The following is a 16,823-nucleotide window of genomic DNA, read 5'->3' as shown; positions in this document are numbered from 1 at the left end:
CAGCACGTGTCTGTTTGCAGAATGAACTGTAGCTTCCTCATCTTTACCTGTAATTTTTAAAAATCTTCCTTATCTTTACGTGTTATTTTAAAAAAGTTTTGTCTGAACATGGAAACTATGTTTATGTCTATTACTAAGTGTATGTTAGTTTGGTATGCGACGAGGTATGAACCAGCTTTGAGATAGGAGGGTTTTGCACTCTTACGGTCTCCCGGTAACATGCGCTTTTTGCCAGGTGAAATGCGAACTGTATGCAGAATTCAAAGAAGTAAACTTCACTTCACAAGTGTGCACTTTTTAATCCCTCCAGTCACAGTTCATTCATCTGTGCACATTGAATTTGTGTCTGTTTTTCCTACTGCCGTGAATTTTTTTGCTGATAATGGCTGCTACCTAGATATATGGAACCCTCTACAGATGGCTGCGAGAACCGTCTCAAGCCAGTCATTTAAAATTAACGAAAAAGTGTTTGATGTATGCCTCTTGTTTATTAATATGTGAACTATACGATGTCAGTGCACGTTAAAGAACCCCAGGTGGTCGATCTTTCTGAAGCCCTTCACTAGAGCATCCCTGATAGCCTGAGTTGCTTTGGGACATTAAACTCCCGTATACATTAATGATCTTCTATATCAATATTAATAATAGCTCTGGCAAGAGTACTTCATGCGTGCTTTCATTTGCTTGTTTTGATACCTTAGTTCTAAAATGGTACTCTAGTGACAGGAATGAGTCAGAACGGTTTGAGGCCTTGAAGTTGTGTCAGATACAGACTTATGAGAGGATGTCGATATTGAAAATAAGGGTGGGAGTGTAAATATTCGAAATTCCTGTATCGAATTGAACATGTTTGTTATTCGGTTCGTACTCAGTTCGAGAATTTAGTATCTGAGTTTTTTATTTTCGAAAGTTTTGAAATATTTAGTTAGCAGGAATTGATTATTGTGCTGACTTTCATTAATCCATTCATGGCAGAACCAAAATATCTGGGCAAATTATCCAAACATTAAGTTTAAATTTGTCTTTTAACTGTACAATGGCATTTGTTTCTGTCATTCATCGGGTCGACTGTTATCACCCAGGCACCGATTTTCTTGGATGTTTAGCAAATTTCGGCAGGTGGGCTGGTCACATCACACGAGCTGAGAGCATGATGGGTGACCACCTGCTTCAAACTATCACAGAATGAGAACACATCTTTTAATCATCAGCAGCAGCAGCCTGACTACGCCCACTGCAGGCCAAAGGCCTCTGCCGTGTCTCTCCAATTATCCCTGTCCTTTGCCAGCTGTGTCCACTGTATGCCCGCAAACTTCTGAATCTCATCAGGCCGTCTAACTTTCTACCACCCCCTGCTACACTAACCACAGTCAGAAAAAAAAAGTTTGGTAATTTTTTTTTGGATCCAATTGGACATTCGAACTGGTTTCATTTGGATCTTCGAATTGGTTCTAGCTGTGTTTTTAGCCACCCGACCAATTCAACCTCACTGGATCCAACTCGACCAACAGATTGGACGAATCAGGTCCTAGCAGTTATTGCATCCAGAAAATATTCCCAAAATATGCCTCGCAACATGTGAGAAATACTTCTGCAACTTAACATATTATTAATATGGAAAAGGAAAACTGATTTGTGAGGAAATTAGGAAAACATTGTGTCTGTGTTGTTCTTCCAGTACGCCGAAACTGCACATTTGTCACGGGCTTATCACTGTTTGCACTGTGAGCCTCCTCACAAGGATTTACCGCAATTTTTTTTTATCAGTAATGTGGGAGGGGGCGTTATATAACTCAACCGTTGGATAAATCGGTAGTTTCTTCCAGTCCCTGGAAATTCAAATTAATTAGGTATTGCTACCCATAATGTTACCTTTAATTGTTGCTTAATATGAATTCCTTGATTTCATTTTGTTTCTCATTTTGTTTCTCCACCTGTGGCATACTTTTAAGTACTGTTTCTGTTAGCTTGATCTCTCCTCCTTTACATATAAAAAGGATCAGAGCTAGAAATCACGAAATTACTAAAAACCTGGGTTAATGCTGTCTAATCATACAATATACACTTCTGTGCACACCATTTTATATTCTATAGTGCTGAGTCAGTATAGTGTTTTATCTTTTGGTTGCAAAGGATATACACTTTTTTTTTAAAAAGAAGTCTGTGCAATGTTTGCTTATTTATACCTTCTTAAAATTTTTTATTCATATTTACAATATAAATATTCGCAGACTCCTAATAATTGTGCATCGAAGTTTGCTGGGAATTATTTCTTTGCTATGTTGCCATGTCCCTTACATGAATCCAAAAAGTTTAAAGATTTACTTCCACTGGACAGTTCTTCTCGACTGAAGGGCCTAGACTCTGCACACTTAATATGGCTTTTGTTCTCTAGTTGCAAGCAAGCTGTGGCATCTTGGGCCTGAGGTTTTGATGAAAGTACTCTGGTTTTGAAATGCAGGATCAGTCATGGCAGACCACAACGTTGGCGTGTTTCCTGGACATAGTCCACCTGATGAAAAGCACCCTGCCAACCACAGTGTGCCATCCATTAGTACAAGCAATGGTACTCACCGGGACAAGCCCACAGGCACGCAGATTGAACAGGGCACCCACTGCGGCAAGATTTTCCAGAAGAGATCTGACCTCGTAGCGCATATTCGCACCCACACAGGCGATCGCCCGTATCATTGCAGTGACTGTGATAGCGCGTTCGCAACAAGGAACAGCCTGGTCAGACACCTGCGCACCCATACAGGTGATCGTCCATACCGTTGCAGCTTTTGTGACAGTGCCTTTTCTAGAAAAGATAACTTGGTAAGACACGTCTGCACTCACACTGGTGAGAAGCCTTTCTAGTGCCAGTTGTGCCCCATGGCCTTTGAACAAAAGCTAACCCTTATGGTGCACGTGCGGTCCCACAGGCATGAAAAACCAATCCAATGTGACTTGTGCTCTAAGGCGTTCTCAGTTAAGTGCAGTTTAAAACACCACAAAGAGCCAGGACACTAAAGGAACAGCTGAGTTCCCTGGTGCCCTTTGGAACGCATTTTGGTAGCTGTCCTGTCGACAAAAAGCTGGCAGCATGCTAGCTAGGTGACCTGTGACGAGTGTTCCTTTATAACCTATGTAGGTAGCTAGTTTTATTTGCGGCCATTCTTGAATGTTGACGCGCTCCTTGCCGGAATGGGACGCTGACATGCCCTTGTACTGCACTGGTCCTGGGCTATTTCATTTCTTCTTCCAGAGCCACAAGTATATTGGACTTCCAGACTTACGTGAACGAAAAAAAAATAATCTGACATATGGGGTGGCATCACTTCGCATTGAAAAAAGGCATTCAGCGGCAGTGTGTCTAATATATTTATTGCTGGTACATGTTCTCAGGCTAATGATGAAGATGGGGAAAAAAAAAGTGTGGCCTGACTGTCTGTGTAATTTTATTGTCCCAAGTGTACTTGTGATTTTAAAGAGATGGCATTGCTGCAATATAATATTGTGACAGGTTTTGCGTAATTGGAATGCAATCAGAATTGGAGTGTTGGTGAGTGAAAAAATAGAATCGGAATGGAATACATTGCCCCGCCGCGGTGCCTCAGTGGTTAGTGTGCTCGGCTACTGATCGGGAGTTCCCTGGTTCGAACCCGACCGCAGCGGCTGCGTTTTTATGGCGGCAAAACGCTTAAGGCGCCTGTGTGCTGTGCGATGTCAGTGCACGGTAAAGATCCCCAGCTGGCCAAAATTATTCCAGAGCCCTCCACTACGGCACATCTTTCCTCCTTTCTTCATTCACTCCCTCCATTATCCCTTCCCTTAGGGCGCAGTTCAGGTGTTCTAGGATATATGAGACAGATACTGTGCCATTTCCTTTCTTCGAAATACCAGTTATTATTATTATTAATGGAATACATTGGAGAATGGAAAGCAAAGGCTATCACATGCCCCCCACATCAGTCCAATTGATTGCCCCGAAATTTTTAAAAATGGTTTTGGAGTGCTGCCGTATATCACTGCAGCTTTGTTTGCTTAGTGTCAAAATTGAAAACTGCGGATGTGTTGTGTTTTCAATTTGGCATTGGAATACTGCTATCAAAACGTATGAGAGGGGAGAACAAAAGTTGAGCCTCAAGATTACGTGGCTTGCTTTTGTATTTAGGCTTTAAGAATTACGTTTTTTGAACAAAAAATTTGAAGAACTGGTGTCACTTGACAGATCACCGTACCTGTGTTGCATGCAAATTGCATATTTTGTAGAATATTGTGTCCTCACTATATTCAGCCATTTTGTCAGAATAGCACTTGTGCTGAAATTGTGGTTTGAGTTAGCTTCTTTGTAAGCTGCACATGTTACTGAAGCTAGCCTTGTCATATTTTCATTGGGTGTTAATGACAAGAAGGCTATTGGGTCTGTCACCACTGATGTCAGTGTTGTTGTAATTGCTGCGATTCATTATAAGCTGTTCAGCTGATGTGTTTTTAGAAACATTCACTGCACTGTGGCGAGAAGTCTTTCAGTGTATTTTCAGATTCCATTTTATTTCTTCCTGTGTGTTGTTGGTTGCTTCCCATGAGTATTTTGTTAAACCTGCTGCCAAAAACAGGTCTTGACATACTGACTGTTTTTTGTAGCACTAATGCCTTTTATTTGTGTCCTGTACTTTAAAACTCCACAACACTGGCACTGTTTTGTTTGCCATTTGTGTGAGTTTTAGCACCCCAACCCCCAGAAAATGATTTCTGGCATCGCTTGTTGCGCTGCTCAGAGCTGTGCCTTCAAGAGTAATACTGTGTGTGGTTGCATTCCCCCACTAGTGTCACAACAGTGGACAGATGTTTTGTTTGTTATTTTGGAGAAATATGCCAAGTGTTCATTTTGTATATCAGTAGTCGTTTACGTAAGTTAGGGTAATTAACATTTATATGAGCAGCAACCAGAACTGCACAATTAAAAATTATTCCCCATGATCTGGTTGCATTACTGCTGTGTGAAAAATTTGACAAATGCAATATGGTATGACTAGAGTGTAGCTCGATTTGTATGCACACGATAAATGTTTAACTGGCATCGATGTTCTCATTTTGTTGGGCAGTGTTAGCTCACAGTTACACTGTAGTGTTTGCAACGAAAATGGTTATGTATGGAATGCACCATTTCTTGTTTAATTGAAATGGAATATTTTTCAACCTAAATAATATATTCAGGTTTTTATGAAGACAGCCTGTCAGTTTTCCACCGCAAAAATCAAACATATTATGGCAAGAAGGTGCGAAATTTTATACAAAGTGTCGTAATTGACTAAAATAGCGACATAAATAAGCTTTGACTTAGAAGGTACACTCCCGAAGGTCCATGAAAATAATTTCTATTTCGAAGGTGTGCATTACATTTGAAATTGAGGCAAAAAGTTATGCTAGAATTGTGGCAAAATATTTTTGCACAACAATGGCGGACGATATGCTACACCGCTCACTGTTTCACAAAATATTCACTGCATTCACTGTATGGCATAAAAAAAATCTAGCGTATTTACACTATGAAGGATGTGAAGTTCACCTCAAAACAAAGAAAGGCTACTAGATGCAGACCACTCTAGGAAAAAGCTGCGAGTTTGCTTCATGTGCTGTTACATAATGTGTCAAAGGGTTAAGGTGTGTTTTGGGGTGTTTGCTTTTTTACTCTGTAGCAGATGGATAAGAAAGAGGATACAGAGAGAGACCAGATCACTACTGAGGCGCTTTATACTTTACCATTGTGGTATGTTTAAGCGTCTCCCATTTCTGCTTCACAAAGTTTGAATTATGTTTCGGAAATTCTTAAATGCTTGGGAGATTTCTTTACTTTCAGTGGCAGATTATTACTGTGCAGAAATTTATCCCCTGAAAAAAAAAATATATCTGGCAATGCTTGCCTGACATACTGGGTATATTCAGTTTTCTGCAGAAACTTTTCAAATGATTCACTTTATATCCTTCTTGTCATCACCTTAACTATGTGTTCTCTTTTGAGGTGGGATCTGCTGTTCACATTATTTTTTACACCGAAAGAAAATATCTAGTCATTTTTCTCTGTTGGTATGGTATTAATACTATTGTTTGGACGAGTTTCGCTGTGACCTATTTTCTTTGCACAAGTACGTACCTGATTAGAGATGGCGTGGTATGCCAAGAGTATTAAACTTGCATGTTACGTCAGCCTTGTACTTGTGTCCGGAAGACTTTTCGTTTCACACGTTGGGCCAATTGGTGGAAACTGAGGGGAGACATTAGCGATACTTGCACAAGAGAGGATAGTACTGTTACACGCACATGACAATTCCCTGTTTGGTCATCATTGCTGGTCACGTTTACACCAGTGCATTGCTTCCACAGGACCAGGTAGAGCGGAAAGCGCTACTCACTTCTCTTGAAAATTATTGCCCCACGAAACTTCCCATTGTTGGGCCTTTCACACACTGTAATGGCAAGTAGAAAACACAGATCAAGAAAACGGTACCTGTCAACTCCTTTGTCTGCCCAGAGCTGTATGCAGCACTAGAGGAAGCAGATATGCTTACTACTAGACCCAATCCATTGCATAAATATACAGATATTTCTATAGAGCATCGGAGGCACTCAGAGTGTGCTTGGAATGCTACCAGGCCTTGCTTTAGAGAGTGCTTTCAAGGAATTCCACAATGTGAAACAGATTCCAAAACAAGCAATTGAAACAACTTCCATATGGTGAAACAGCCTCTAGGAAATTAGGAGACATAAGACCCCCTGAAATGCAACACAATGCAATTTTCTGCAGATGTAACGAAACGGGTTATTTCAGTGCCCTGTCAACCATGTTTAGCCATAACTGCAATCAGCATGTAGCTTGACGCAGCCAAGAGCTACAAAAAATGTCCTTGTTTGTAGCCAGCTCCCGTGCTCGGGAGGAGTTCGAGTGCAATTACTTCAATGTTATGCACAACTGTGGACTTTCATGAACACACCTGAGCCAAACATTCCAGTGCATGCAAATCTTCAAATGTGTATGCAACATCCGGTACCTATTTCATTGCAAGGCCAGAAACGCTTTCCTCACAAGTGAAAAAATAGCAGCAGCAACCTGGCAACATGTTAAACATGGATATTCATGCGAACTGCTGTACTGGCTCAATGGCTTTTTTGTTTGGCTGCTGAGTGCAATGTTGTCGAATGAAATCCTGGCAACGGTCACTTCATTTCGACGGAAGTTAGATGCAAGCACACCCATGTGGTATGTGGTGTCAGAGCGCATTAAAGAACCTCATGTGATCGAAATTATTCGAAGCTATCACCATGTTTTGGCATAAGCCAAGCCCCACTGCTTCCCATCTCCCAAGTCCAGAGCTACAGCCACTGACCTCCATAAGTGAGCTGCAGTCCAGGGCTGCACTAGGCGTTGACTTCCAGCCATAGTATAAGCTAAATAGTTGTATCATAAGCATGATGTCTGCTGGTATTTCTTTCTTGTCCACATTCTTTCATATCCTTTTTTCTCTGTAACTGATGGATGGTTCCGGGTACTTTTTGTGTGTTTTCCAACGTGCAGTCATTTATAAAGAAAAAATTTAAGCATCGCTGTTTATGGCAGTGCAGTTTTTATTCACTTACACTGCTTTTCTCTGTTAATTTTGCAGGCTAATATTGACAAGCCAAAGGAATACATGCTACCACAGGAAGAAGCCTTGAATATAAATCCTCGCCTTCACAGATGCTTTGGCCTGATGTTCATAGCCTGTGAATTAACTTGTTTATAGAAATTAATGCCTGTCGTCCATGGACGAAATGGTGTGCATAATGCCCCATCCATGAAAAGCACAGATACTTTAAGCATCGATGAGGGTTGTTATTGAAGATATCATGGGGCAACATGGTATAAGCATAAAGAAGGGTATGAGTATACAGGACACCTTGTTATCATTTGGTAGAGCACAGTGCAAGCAGAATATTTTTCCCCAATTTTTCAAGACTTCATGGAGCAAGCTGTTGGAAACAAAAATACAGTCTGTGCAATAAATAGCCATTGGATCAATGTGCCATTGGTGGCCATCCTTAATCTCCCTTCTGGTGCTAAATGAACTTTAAGAAATGTCTAGTCTTACTTGTCTTTGTTGTTACAGTGCCATGCGAGTGCATTTCTTATTATTTGGTTATTTTCTCTGTTGTTTTTTGTTTTTGCTTTAGTCACATTTGGAACATTACGATGAAGCATGTCTGCCAAAGCTGCAGCAACAGCTTTTATTTCTGTTCAGCCAGACATTCAGGGTGGCATTTTAATCCGTTATATTTAAACTGCTCTCAAATGAAAGCCACATTTAATGTGCATTTCACTGCAGTTGCTAATTCAAAGTACACAGTGTAGTGTGGTTTGTCGTGGCTGGGCATTGGAGCTTGGCATTATTTTTCATGTGTATAACACAGCTCACACAGGTTCGCTGAACAGTATCTGTTGCTACATAGGTTTAACTCCCACCATGACGTCTATTCTATTTTTAGGTTTGCGGTAACAGAAGGTGACTTTTTGCTGAATGAAGTATAATATTATTGTATTTACATGTAATTCTTTATAATTTTCTGACCAAAAATGGAAACCTTGTTTATGTCCATTGCTTATGATGTATGTGTTTGTTATGCAATCCATGACTGTGGTATGAACTATGAACCAGCTTTGAGAAGAAATGACGCAGGGGGCTATTTATAGCTTAACCTTTGAATAATTAGGGAATATCTTCCGCCCCCTTGAAGTCCGATTTAATGAGGTTTTACTATTCCTCCTGTTAGCTTTAAATGTTGCATCACATGAATTCATGGTTTCGTATTGTTACTTATTCTGCGTGTCTACATCACCTATTGCATGCTGTTAATGCTGTCCAATCAAGAAATCTACATTTCTATGGACATCATGATTTTTTTAGTATGGTAGAGTCAGTATAGTTTTGTATATTTTGGTTGCAAAGACCAGATACTATTTTGATAAAGAACATGGAGTTATGTTTGCACGTTTATATTTTTAAATTGTTTTTATACAAAACGTACATTCGATTCGATATTGGAAGGAATTTTTCCTAATATTCACATTTGAACTTTAAGCATTCACACACCCCTAATAATTGGGTAACTGGAACGGTGGGAATTTTTTCTGAGCTGTTGGATATGTTCCTTATAGAAATCTAAAAACTAAAAAATTACTTCTAGTGGACTGTTGTTCTTGACTGAAGGGATTAAGCTCTACATATGAAATTTAACTCTACTCAAGTAACGCAGCTATTGCACAGCACTCTTGTCTACAGTCACAATCTGATAGCCCTAGCAGTATGTGAGCTGTGGCGTATTGGGCCCCACGTTTTAATAAAAGTGGTCTGGTTTTGTAATGCAGGAACGGCCACCACAGACTGCAAGGCTGGCGTGTTTCTCGGACAAAATTCACCTGATCAAGAGTGCCCAGTCAACCACAGCGTGCCATCCATTAGTACAAGCACGAGTACTCACCGGGACAAGCCCACAGGAATGCAGATTCACCAGTGCACCCACTGCGGCAACATTTTCAAGAAGACATCAGTCCTGGCTGCGCATGTTCGCACCCACGCAGGCAACCGCCCGTATCATTGCAGTGACTGTGATAGCACATTCGCTTATAAGAACGGCCTGGTCAGACACCTGCGCACCCATACCGGTGATCGTCCATACTGTTGTGACCACTGTGGCAGCACATTTGCTGTGAAGAGCAATTTGGACAGACACCTGCGCACGCATACGGGTGACCGTTCATATCATTGTGACCACTGTGACAGACAATTTTCAGTAAAGAACAATTTGGACAATCACCTGCGCACCCATACCGGTGATCGTCCATACCGTTGTGACCACTGTGGCAATGCATTTGTACAAAAGAGCCACCTGGTAGATCATGTCCACATCCACACTGGTGAGAAGCCATACCAGTGCCAGCTGTGCCCCATGGCATTTGCACGAAAGGCAACCCTTGTGGCACACGTGCACTCCCACAAGGGTGAAAAACAATTCCAGTGTGATTTGTGCTCAAAGGCGTTCTCAGTTAAGTGGAATTTAAAACACCACAAAAAGACACGACACTAAAGGAATAATAGTGTTCCATGGTGCCCTTTGGAGGAAGTTTTGGTAGCAATCTTGCTGGTAACCAGATAACGGCATGCTAGCTAGGTGTCTTGTGACAAGTGTTCTATCCTAAAATGGAGCTCGACTGTTGTCTCGAAAAGCACAAGTTCGATCCTGGCTGCGACGGCCGTATTTCAGTGGAGGTGAAATGTTGAAGGCATGTGTACTGTGCGATGTCGACCACCCTAGGTGGTCGAAATTACCAGAGCTCTTCACTTTGGAGTCGCTTTGGGTCGTTAAGCTCCATAAAGCAAATGAAACCGTATGTCCGTAGTTAGTTTAATTTGCAAGCATTCTTTAATGTTGACACTACACTGTCACTGGGCTCGTATCCTCTTTCAAAACCGCTAGCCTACTATGCTTCCAGACTTATGTGGACTAGAGGAAATTGTGACACATAGGGATGACATCACTTCCCATTAAAGAGAGGTTTTCAGTGATAATATGTCCAGGATTTTTACCTTGTGTTCTCAGCTTTCTGATGAAGATCAGAAGAAAATCTGGCCTTATTGTTTATTGAGATTTAGTGCCCTAAGCACACTTGTGTTACTTAAATGTTTTATCACTTTACGGATTCCTATTGCAGCAGCTCTATTTGCATAACATCAAAAGATAATATGCTGCTGTGATGTTTTTTCGGTGTGGTGTACCAGTGGTACTAGCAGAATGTATGAGAGAAGAGAACAAAAGATTGCATGGCTTGCTTTTGTTTTTATTCTTTAGGAACTACTTTCTTTAATCATAAACGTTAAAAGAGTTTAACTGCACCAGTACCACTTCTCAGATCACTTTCGGTGCTCCATGCAAATGACAAATTTGGTGGAATATTTCAGCCTTTTTGGTCAGAATAGCAGTCGTGCTGGAATTGTGCTTCGAGTTAGCTTCTTTGTAAGGTGTATGTATTACTGACGCTAGCCTTGTCACATTTTCATTGGGTGTTAATGACAAGAAGGCTGTTGGGTTTGGCACCATTGATGTCAGTGTTGTTCTAATTGCTCCGATTCATTATAAGCTGTTCAGCTGATGTGCTTTTAGAAACATTCACTCCACTGAGGCAAGAAGTCCTTCAGTGTATTTTCAAATTCTATTTTATTTCTTGTGTGTTCTTGGTTCCTTCGTATGAATATTTTGTTACACCTGGTGTCAAAAAGTGGTCTCAACATGTTGGCTGTTTGCAGTACTAATTCCTTTTATTACTATTCTGTGCATTAAAACTCAAAAGCATTGGTACTCGTTGGTTTCCGATTTCTGTGAATAGCTAAGCTGCTCCTCTCCCTAAACTGAGCTTTTATGTTGACAGGCAGTTCTAGTTTCCCCCTCGAAACTAATTTTTGGCATCACTAGTGTTTTGCTCAGCGCAATGCCTGCAACTATACTACTCTGTGTGGTTGCATTCCCTGCGTATTAACACAATATTGTACAGAGGTTTTGTTGGTTTGTTTGGAGGAATTTGGTTACTTTTCATTCTCCACATCAACGGATGTTTACTTAAGTTAGGGTTGTTAACAAATAAACATGCGGCAACCAGAACTGGGCACTTATGAATTATTCCCCAAGTTCTGGTTGCATCCATCTATAGGGCTGTCTGAAAAATTTGTGGAGAAAAACTGTGCAGCATTCCTTGATGGCAGCTTTAATCTTGTTCGACATGTTTGCAGGTCATAGAGGCTCAATTAGCATCAATGTTCTTACTCTATCGGGGCAGTGTTAGCTCAAAGTTACACTGTATTGTTCGCAATAAAAATTATGTGGCTCTTTCTGGCTATGATGATGTCTGCTCAGCAGGAAAAAATGCATTTATTGCCAAGAAAATTGGATAATAAAAATTTGTCCCGCGCCTGAATAAATTACTCGTGACAACAAGATCAAGAAAAGCTCCACAATGACTGTTTATAGGTGAATGGCGGCGTAGCCTCGGGGATCACATGAAAAGAACTGTCTTGATGCACTGCAGACTGCTTGCAAAAGCCGCTGGTTGTGGCGACATGTATATTTCAGTATTTTTTTTAATACAAAAGCATTGCTTGTCCCATTATGAGAATCACCAGCAGCACGTGTTAGTGTACTCGCAGGTGGTACAGAAAATCCCAGGGTTGGAACCCTACCGCGGCGGCCATGTTTACACAGAGGCGAAACACAAAAGGCGCCGTGTGCTGTGTGATATTGGTGGATTAAAGATGCCCAGGTGGTCCGAGCCCTCCACAACAGCACCTCTCTCTTCTTTTCTTCTTCCACTGCCTTCTTTATCCCTTCTCTTACGTGGTGTCCGCCAAGATAAGTGAGACAATTACTGAGTCATTTCCTTTCCTCAAATCCAATTTTGATTTTCAAATGCTGGGACTTATCACAGCCACAGCTCAACACCCAAAGGATTGTAGAAATAATTTCTATTATGAATGTGCACTTTATACTTGAAATTGTGATGAAAATAATGCTGCAACTGGTAGCTAAATATGTGCAAACAAATATGGTGAACGATGAGCTACACCGCTTACTGTTTTGCAAAATGTCATCGGCTACGTACGTTGAATGCACAGCATAAAAAACAACCTTGTTTGCTGGATGAAGAATATAAACTTAATGTGATACAAAGAAATCACCACTAGATGTAGCCCACTATCGGAAAAAGCTGCGAGTTTACTTACTATGTACAGAATAGTGTACCTACATACATACAGTGCCAGAGGGTGTATATTGGGGTGAGTTGCTAGTCCACTTTGTAGCAGACAAGGATAGAAAAGGAGATGTAGAGAAACCAGACCACTATGCTTTACCGTCTTATGCTTTACTATCTTTACGTTTAAGCAAAAGGAAGGACAAACGGAAGGTGGCTGCCATGGGAAGATGCCGAAGGGCGATGGATGGATGGATGGAAGGCAGGAGCGTCCCCTTTGAAACTGGGCAGTGGTAGTTGCCACCGTGCTCAGTTTTTTTCCTTTATTTTTGTTTAACTCTGCTGTAAGTTGTTAATAAAATTCGCCATTTTCATTAAAATACGTTTTCCTTCTCTTTAAAACTGATGTCACGGCTCTGCTTTTGTGCCACCAATCCTCCAATCTCTTTTTGCTAATTTCCACCGCTGATTTATTTACATGACTATTTTTATCTCTAAACCCTAAGGCCTCAGGAAGAGTGACTGTGCATGCATCGACAACTGGATGGATACCATCACAATTTAGAATGAGGTGTTCTGTTGTTTCTACAGATTTACCACACACAGCACATGTGTCATCTTCTTCGTTAAATTTCTTTTTGTAGCTGAACGTTCCAAGACTCCCTGACCTCTACTTCAAAAAGGAGGGCACTGCCCCTTGAGTTATCATAAAACGTTTCCTTCCTGATCTGCCTTTTCCAGCATCGATATAGTTCTACACTATGCTTCTTTTCCATATCTGTCAAATTTTACCTTCGACATTTTTAACTTGCCGTTTAATACTCTTTCTTTCTCCTTCCTCGTCCCTGGCAAACTTACTGGTCAGCTTTCTAGTTCGTTTCCGCCACTGTGTGTCATCGCTCTTTCTGTACAGGTATTTAAATACATTACCTGCCCAACTGTTAGCGTCCAATTTCCCCAGGCGTTCTTCGTATAATACTTTACTCTGAGCTTCCCGTGCTTCGAACGTTGCCAAGTCCATATCCCCCTGTACTGCCTCGTTTGTGGTTTTCCCGTGCGCACCTATAGTGCTAATCTTCCAACAGTTCTCTGATTTACTTCTAATCGCAACTGAAATTCAGCTCTTAAGCATAGAACCGCATTCCCGAAAGTAAGCCCCGGCACCATTATTCTTTTCCAAATACCTCTGAGGCCTCTTCATACCTGTTGTACCCCCACAAGGCCCTATGTTTCATTATCCCGGCATCTCTTCGCCCTTTTGCTATGAGAGACTGTTCGTGCTTTTCCGTGTACATATGCCCTTTGTTTGCCCATACCCCGAGGTATTTGTATTCGGCCACTCTGGGTATTTCATGGCCCTGTATTGTAAGCTCCTGATCAGTTGTGCCGTTGAAAACCATCACACCTGACCTAGTTGCGCTAAAACTGAAACCTAGACTGTCTCCTTCGTCTCCACAGAAGTTCACCAAAGTTTGCAAATCTTCCTGGTTATTTGCTAACAGTACAATATCGTCCGCATACATTAAACCCGGTAGTCGTTGCTCAACAACCTTTCCGCCTAATGTGTATGACAGATCATAACCTAATAATAATAATTGGTTTTGGGGGGAAGGAAATGGCGCAGTATCTGTCTCATATAGCGTTGGACACCTGTACCGCGCCGTAAGGGAAGGGATAAAGGAGGGAGTGACAGAAGAAAGGAAGAAGAGGTGCCGTAGTGGAGGGCTCCGGAATAATTTTGACCACCTGGGGATCTTTAACGTGCACTGACATCGCACAGCACACGGGCGCCTTAGCGTTTTTCCTCCATAAAAACGCAGCCGCCGCGGACGGGTTCGAACCCGGCACAGATCATAACCTAGATTGCTTCCTTGTAGCCTTCTCTCCATACTTATATAAAGCATGAACAGCAGCGGTGATAGAGAACAACCTTGCCTTAATTTTTTTTGTACCTGGACAGTTGATGTACCCTTAATTCCTTCTCATGTATTTCAACTTTATTCTTTCGATATATTTCCTGTAGAAAATTAATCTCAAAACCGCTTACAGCGCCGCTTCAGCAGCGGCGGCAGCGGCATGATCGAATGTTGTTTTTGCCTTCTTGTGTTAGCAGCGGCGTGGCAGCCGTTGCGTTCTTTAGAGGGTCTCGTGTGGTCGTCGTGTGGTCGTCGGTGGTCGTGTCGAGTGTGGTGCGCGGGTAAAGTGAACTAGAAGAGAGAGTGTCAAACGCCTATGCCGCCTGTGTATCAAAATTGAGGTAAAAAAAAGGTAATTTCCGCTTGGAGCGCTGCGCACGTTATCCTTGCCTAGGTGCCTTTTTAGAGGCGGCAGAACCACTGGGATGCCGCATCGGGCGCCCGAAAGTGAAGCCACCTGAAGTTGGGCAGCATGTCCCGGATGTCAGCCTTTGGCAGTGCATGAACAAGCCGTGCTAGCTAAAAAAAAAAACGAAACCGAAACTGAAGTTTGTGCCGCGCCGTCTTGCTGCTGCCGTAGACTTTGACTCTCCGTGCCACGCAACGCCACTTTTGAATGCGCGTTTAGAGCACCCACCACTTTACTCTCCCAACCCCAATAGGTGCTTTTGGCAGATGAGAACTACAAGCACGCCCTTCAAACCGTGCTGGGAATTGTTTCGTTCAGCTTGACGTCTTCCAGCTGCAGAGTGCGTCACGCAAACGCACGCTGTCGACCACTGAATGGAGTTTTCGCCTGCGAGGTGACTGTAGTGTTTTCTTTCAGCTTGTGGAAGAGGGAAAATAAAGCACAACTGGATCAGCTCAGACTTGGCGGCGGCTCCCTGCACACAATGCAGCGAACGTTGCATTGTTAAGGATCCTACAGCCACCGGTTATACATGTCAGCCGATGGATGCGCGAGCTGCGTGATTGCGAAGCATGGACGGCTAGCTCATCGACAAAGTGGGCACACTTCGTTCTAGTCAATGTAAAAGTATGAGTGAACTCAGAAGTACAATCAAGCCGCCTTGTTGAACTTCAGTGCAGCGTATGCAACAAGGATAGAGCTATTCAAAAGCATGGGCGCATTGCACTTAACTGCACGAAGAAAAAGATTGCAGTAATTTAGACATAATAGCACCTATCTCCGCACATATCAGGCTATAATGAGAGCGTATACACGTGTGCAGTAGAAATGAAAGAAAAATCAGCTAAAGTAGATATTCTTCATTGTTTTTAACTCGAAAATGTTGTACATAAATAATATTCATTTCCAATAGGAGGCAAGGAAAAGGTTATATTAAATAAGCTTGAGCGGGCCTCCAAAACTCCACAACTGCACCTTTAAAGGGGGAAGGAACAAAATTTGTGTTTTGCATTTTCTCATACATTGGCAAATATAGAAAACTACGTGGTAATCAACTATAGGTACCCGGTAAACGGACTGTGATTGAGGTCACGAAGACGTAGCTGTTTGTTCGGTCGCTCGCATTCCGGCTCATGGGGAAGGCTAGTACGGTTAAGAGACACAGGTCAATAAAACCGCGAGGGAGTTATTGTAGCTCTTTGTACATATGTGACGGGAGCACTAAATTTACATGTTACACCACTTCACTGCTGAAACCAAACTGCACGAAAGAAACATTTTTATATAGTGTTAAGTGGACAGGTTTTATATTGAGAAGGGAACACGGCGCGGAACAGATGTCAAGTAAATGCCGCTCTTAGGGGCAACACGGCAGGCCGCCGGACGCCGTTCTCCTCTTCTCGCCGGCTTCGCTCTAATCGTCTTCATCAGATACGTCTCTCACACGCAGGTTCTCCCTGGATCCCTGGGCAGCCGAAGGTCCCTGCGTGATGGTTAACCCCTCGGGCACGGCAGGCAGGGCCACGTGGTCGACTGCAGTCCTAGAGGAACCACGTCCACTGCTAACCTGCAACTGTGAGGTCGCTGAGTAGATCGACAACAACGCGAAGGTGGAACGTAATGCGGCAACATTTATGTTTACGTGGTACAGAGAGGGTGTACAGACGTGTCTTGGCACTCACAAAGTGAAGAAGGCCTTCTGCTTCGAAACAATTATCTTTAAATAATTACCCTATTATCT

This window comes from Amblyomma americanum, chromosome 8, assembly GCF_052857255.1.
Source record: "Amblyomma americanum isolate KBUSLIRL-KWMA chromosome 8, ASM5285725v1, whole genome shotgun sequence".
Classification (NCBI taxonomy): Eukaryota; Metazoa; Arthropoda; class Arachnida; order Ixodida; family Ixodidae; genus Amblyomma; species Amblyomma americanum.
The sequence above is the reverse complement of the archived record's forward strand: the minus strand, read 5'-3'. Positions refer to the sequence as shown.